Below are 6,595 nucleotides of genomic sequence, written 5' to 3'. Positions count from 1 at the left end.
TCTAAACAGAAAGTCCTGGAAATACTCAGGTCAGGCAACATCTGTGGAGAGAGAAACAGAGTTAACATTTCACGTCGATGACCTTTCTTCAGAACCAGCTTTTTCCAGTTCTGACGAAGGGTCACGACCTGAAACGTTAACTTTTTCTCTCTCCAAAGACGCTGCCTAAGCAGCTGAGTATTTCCAGCACTTTGTTTTTATTTTAGATTTCCAGCATCCGCAGTACTTGTTTTTGTGTTGTTGCAGTTAAGGCTTTCATGAGTAACAGGTTAAAACCAAGGTGCCTGTCAAGTGCAGAATGAACGAGAGCGAGAGCCTCTGGTTCCCTGATCAATATGCGTGGCGACCTAGTAAAGTAAAGTGTGCTCAACCATGTCACACGCAGTTTATGGCATAAACAGAACAAAGCTTCCAAACAGATTGATAAGATATGTCTATAACCAGAATCCCAAACATTCTCCACCGACACTTTAAATGGGTTCAGCAGCTTTTCTTCCACACTGGCATTTCAGCAATGGAATAGGATTAAACATCATTACCCGTTTGTGTTTCTGGTTCATGTCTGGGTCAAATGTAGAATGGAAAGCCTGGATTGAACTGCAATTTACTACTAATAAAGAAACAGCAACACAGGGCAACAGCTCCCATCACAACATCTCTGCTGACCTCAGAGTTTTCATCCTCGCAGCCCACTTTCAGGAGTGACTATTGGACAATTTTTAGAATCGAAAAATAGACGCTAATTATTTTTATTTAACAAACGACCCGTACACATGCCAGTTGACTGGTTTTGAATTCACGCACCAGGCCCATTTTACACATGCACACTGACTGCTTCTTCGGCAGCACCTCCCAAACCCGCAGCCTCTACCACCTCATATGTCCCCGCCACAAACTCCGTTCGCTAGCCACTGCCTTCATCCCTCTCCCCAACTTCTGTCTGAGGCTGAACCACACTGTTCGCAACCTTGGTGTCATATTTGACCCTGAAATGAGCTTTCGACCATATATTCGTAGCAGAACCACTTATTTGAACCTCTAACATCACCTATCTCCACCCTTGTCTCAGCTCATCGACTGCTGAAACTTTCATCCATGCCTTTATTACCTCTAGACTTCACTATTCCAACCTACTCCTGGCTGGCCTCCCACATTCTACCCTGCATAAACGAGAGGTCACCCAAAACTCAGTTGCCCGTGCCCTAACTCGCACCAAGTCCCGCTCACCCATCACACCTGTGCTCGGTGATCTACATTGGCTCCCGGTTAAGCAACGCCTCGATTTCAAAATTCTCACCCTTGTTTTCAAATCCCTCTATGGCCTCGCCCCTTCCTATCCCTGTAATCTCCTGCAGCCACATAAACCCGCCCCCCCCCGGGAGATGTCTGCGCTCCTCTAATTCTGCCCTCTTGAGCATCCTTGATTATAATCACTCAACCATTGGTGGCCGTGCCTTCTGTTGCCTAGGCCCGAAGCTCTGGAATTCCCTCGATAAAACCTCTCCACCAATCTTTCTTCCTTCAAGATGCTCCTTAAAACCTACCTTTTTGATCAAGCTTTTGGTCACCTGCCCTAATTTCGCCTTATGCGGCTCGGTGTGAATTAAAAAAAAATCTCGGAATACTTCTGTGAAGCGCCATGAGTGCTATATAAATACACGTTGTTGCTGTAGAAGGACAAGGGCAGCAGGTGCATGGGAGCATCATCACCTGCAATTTCCCATCCGTCCATATAGCGCTGTTCCTTCATCGTTGTGGAGTCAAAATCCTGGAACTCCCTCCCTAACAGCACTGTGGGAATTCCTTCACCATAAGGACTGCAGCGGTTAGGAAGGCGGCTCACCACCACCTTCTTAAGGGTAATTAGAGATGGGAAATAAATCACAGAACAAATTTTTAAAAAGTAACAAATATCCACCAACACCAAAACTTGTTCAACGGAATCAAGCAAGACGAGAAAGGCATTGCGCCATTTCAAACTAACCGATTTATAACGGGAGCAAAAATACCATCTGGTTCTAAAGTATGAAAGTTCGAAAACAAACATGATTTCCCCAGATGGACGCTGAGCTTGTCTTGAAAATGTGCCGAATGAGGCCAAGAAGCAGAATCTGACAGCATAAAAAACACTCAGTGTAAATGGTTACAGGAGTTTAACAACTCGACAGCAAAATTTCATGAAAAAGGGACAAGCACTGTAAATGCTGGAAACGTACAGGTCAGTCAACATCTGAAGGGGAAAGGTCGGTTCAGGTTTTGGATGGGCACCATTCATGCAGAGCTCTTTTCAAATGATTACTGACCTGCTGTATTTTTTTTTTTTATTAACTGAAAACATTTATAATTCACAACTAAATGTCAATCTTTGTGAATTATTACTGTTGAAATTATCAGCCAGACTGTTAAGGGTAAAAATTAATTGCAAAGCATGGCCTTTACAAAAAAGGAATGATATATTTCAATGTTCACAACAGAAAACTGTTTCACTCACGCTATCTAAACGTCTGAGAATGAATCATACAAACCTGTTGCTGGACACTGTAAATGGTTTGTTGAGGCTGTTGATATTGCTGAAAAACAAATAGGACAGTATTGTGAAAACCAACAGATAGTGAAAATAACGGCATTCCCTATTGCCTTTACAAACATGAAATTAAACTTCTGGCAGATTTACTTAAGACAAAATGGCTTCTGGAAGTGGTTCCTCAGACACAACTGTCCACAAGAGCCCCTTCAAAGCAAAACTACACTGTTATATGTTTCTGCTCCATCCCCTTCTAAGGGCCCCACAAATAACCAAGGTTCATCTTTGCTTAGAATCATAGCATGGTTACAGCACAGGAGGCCATTCAGCCCGTTGAGCCCATGCTGGCTTTCTGCAAGAGCACTTCAGCTAGTCCCACTGCCCTGCCCCGCCCTTTCCCCGTAGCTCTTCAATTTTTTTCCCTTCAGGTCAATTCCCTTTGAAAGCCACGATTAAATCTGCCTCCACCACACTTTCAGGCATTGCATTCGAGATCTTAACCACTCGCTGTGCAAAAAAGCTTTTCCTCATGTCACCTTTGGATCTTCTGCCAATCACCTTAAATCTGTGTCCACTGGTTCTCGACCCTTCTGCTAATGGGAACAGTTTTTCTTTATCTATTGTCTAGACCCCTCATGATTTTGAATACCTCGCCTATCAAATCTCCTCTCAACCTTCTCTGCTCTAAGGAGAGCAACTCCAGCTTCTCCAGTCTATCCATGTAATTGAAGTCCCTCATCCCTGGAACCATTCTTGTAAATCTTTTCTGCACTTTCCTAAAGTGCGATGCCCAGAATTGGGCACAATACTCCAGTTGAGGCTGAATCAGGGTTTTATGAAGGTTCATCATAACTTCCTTGCTTTTGTACTCGATGCCTCTATGAAGCCTAGGTTCCTGTATGCTTTTTAAACCGCTTTCTCAACCTGCCCTGCAATCTTCAACGATTTGTGCTCATTTATCCCCACATTTCTCTGTTCATGCACCACCTTTAGAATTGTACCCTTTAGTTTATATTGCCTCTCCTTGTTCTTCCTATTAAAATGTATCACTTCACACTTTTCTGCATTAAATTTCATCTGCCACGTGTCCGCCAGTATATCCCCTCTTGAAATCTATCATTATCCTCCTCACTGTTTACTGTACTTCCAAGTTTTGTGACACCTGAAGATTTTGAAATTGTGCCCTGTACATCGAAGTCCAAATCATTAATATATATCAAGAAAAGCAGTGATCCGAGTACCGACCCCAAGGGGAACATCACTGTATACCTTCCTCTTGTCTGACAAACAACCATTCACCACTACTCTCTGTTTCCGGTCACTTAGCCAATTTCATATCCATGCTGCCACTGTCCTCTTTAATCAATGGGCTTCAACATTTTTGGCAAAGTGTAGCACTTTATCAAATGCCTTTTGGAAATCCATATACACCATATCAACTGCATTGCCTTCATCAAACTTCTCTGTTACCTCATCAAAAAACTCAATCAAGTTAGTTCAAACGATTTGCCTTTAACAAATCCGTGCAGGCTTTCCTTAATTAATCCACACTTGTCCAAGTGACTGTTAATTTTGTCCAGGACTAAAAGCTTCCCCACTGTCTTAGGGGTAATATATTAGCATGGATAGAGGATTGGCTAACTGACAGAAAATAGAGAGTCGGGATAAACGGGTCATTTTCCGGTTGGCAAACAGTGACTAGTGGGGTGCCGGAGGGATCGGTTCAGGGGCCTCAACTATTTACAATCTATATTAATGACTTGGATGAAGGGACTGAGTGTAATGTAGCCAAGCTTGCTGATGATACAAAGATGGGTGGGAAAGCAAATTGTAGGGACATAAAAAATCTGCAAAGTGATATAGACAGGCTGTGAGTGGGCAAAGATTTGGCAAATGGAATATAATGTGGGAAAATGTGAGGTTATCCACTTTGGCAGAAAAAATAGAAAAGCAAATTATAATTTAAATGGAGATGAATTGTCAAGTGCTGCAGTACAGAAGAACCTTGGTGTCCATCTCCATGAATCACAAAAAGTTAGTATGCAGGTACAGCAAGTAATCAGGAGGCAAATGGAATGTTGGCCTTTATTGCAAGGGGGATAGAGTATAAAAGCAGAGAAGTCCTGCTACAACTGTACAGGTTATTGGTGATGCCACACCTAGAGTACTGTGTACAGTTTTGGTCTCCATACTTAAGAATATACTTGCATTGGAGGCTGTTCAGAGAAGGTTCACTCGGTTGATTCCGGAGATGAGGGGGTTGACTAGGTTGGGCCTATACTCATTGGAGTTCAGAAGAATGAGAGGTGATCTTATCGAAACATATAAGATAATGAGGGGACTCGACAAGGTGAATGCAGAGAGGATATTTCCACTCAGAGGGGAAATTAAAAGTAGGGGACATAGTCTCAGAATAAGGGGCCGCCCATTTAAAACTGAGATGAGGAGGAATTTCTTCTCTCTGAGGGTTGTAAATCTGTGGAATTCTCTGACCCAGAGAGCTGTGGAGGCTGGGTCATTGAATATAGTTAAGGCGGAGTTAGACAGTTTTGAGTGATAAGGAGATAAGGGGTTATGGGGAGCAGGCGGGGAAGTGGAGCTGAGTCCATGATCAGATCAGCCACGATCTTATTGAATGACAGAGCAGGCTCGAGGGGCCAAATGGTCCCTAAAATGGATCTGCTCCTATTTCTTATGTCTAGTCCTCCAAGGGGACCAATTAGAAATCTGGTCTTGCCCTCCGAAACCCACTGAAACCGTGTTCTTTTAATGTAACTTCCTAAAAGGAGATGTTCTCATATTTACAGACAGACTGTGTCAAGCTTGCAGATGAAAGCATTCACACACACCTCTCCAACCATCTCCACCAGGCAGGACAAGAAAATCTCCTCGCCCCTCCGATCTCCATCACCCACGCACCCCCCACACCACCACAAATCTCCACTCTCTCCGATCTCTTCCCTCCCTTCGATCTCCCTTCCCCCGCTCCGAGCAACTCTCTCCCTTTAACCCCCTCCAATCTCCTCTCTCCCTCTCCGATCTACGCGCCCTCCATCTCCGTCTTATTCTCTATCGCCTCCTCCGATCTCCTCTCCCCTCTCCCCTCTCCGATCTACTCTCTCCTCCTTCGATCTCCCCCCACCCGCACTCTCTCTCTCCCCCATCGATCCCCTCCCACCCGCTCTCTCCGCTCCTCCGATCTCCTCTCGCTCTCTCCCCCTTCGATATCCACCCTCTCTTTTCCTTCCTCTTCCCCTCCTCTCACACTCTCTCTCACACACCCGCTCTCCGATCTCCTCTCTATCTCCCCCTCCGATCTTATCTCCCTCTTCCCCCCTCCCCACACCCACCCCCTCCGCTCCGATCTCCTCAGTCTACTCCTCTCCGATCTACTTTCTCTCCCTCGCCGACCTACTTTCCCCCTCTCCCCCGCTCCGATCTCCTCTCTCTGTCTCCCTCCGATCTCCTCTCTCTCTGTCTCCCTCCGATCTCCTCTCTCTCTGTCTCCCTCCGATCTCCTCTCTCTCTGTGTCTCCCTCCGATCTCCTCTCTGTCTCCCTCCGATCTACTCTCTCTCTGTCTCCCTCCGATCTCCTCCGAACTCCTCTCTCTCTCTCTCTCTCTCTCTCTCTTCTCCCCTCCGATCTCCTCTCTCTCTCTTCTCCCCTCCGATCTCCTCTCTCTCTCGCTCTCTCTTCCCCTCCGATCTCCTCTGGCCCCCTTCTCGCCCCGATCTCCTCTGGCAGCCTCCCCCCCCACCCCGATCTCCTCTTTCTCTCTCTCTCCCCCACCCTCCAATCTCCTCTCTCCTCTCTCTCCAAGCACCTCTCTCTCTCACCCTCTCATCTTCTCTCTCCCCCCCCCCCCACCCTACGATATCCCCTCTCACGCCCCGCCCCCCCCACAACCCCCGCCGATCTCGACAGCCCCCGCCCGATCTCCTCTCTCTCCCACCTTCCCCGATCTCTTCTCCTCCCCCCTCCCCTGACCTCCCCGATCTCCCCACTCCCTCCTCTCTCCCCACTCCCTCCTCTCTCCCCACTCCCTCCTCTCTCCCCACTCCCTCCTCTC

General features: G+C 46.5%; 1 non-coding gene across 1 annotated transcript; it reads right to left on the bottom strand.

Moving 5' to 3' along the window:
- Positions 1-476: 476 nt before the first annotated feature.
- On the bottom strand, positions 477-541 carry LOC139250245 (small nucleolar RNA SNORD98). The gene has a single exon (XR_011591272.1). It is a non-coding gene; the product is annotated as a small nucleolar RNA SNORD98 (small nucleolar RNA).
- Between the last annotated feature and the right edge of the window lie 6,054 nt (positions 542-6,595).

Source organism: Pristiophorus japonicus, unplaced genomic scaffold, assembly GCF_044704955.1.
Source record: "Pristiophorus japonicus isolate sPriJap1 unplaced genomic scaffold, sPriJap1.hap1 HAP1_SCAFFOLD_3573, whole genome shotgun sequence".
Lineage (NCBI taxonomy): Eukaryota > Metazoa > Chordata > Chondrichthyes > Pristiophoridae > Pristiophorus > Pristiophorus japonicus.
This window is presented reverse-complemented; position numbering and strand designations above follow the sequence as displayed.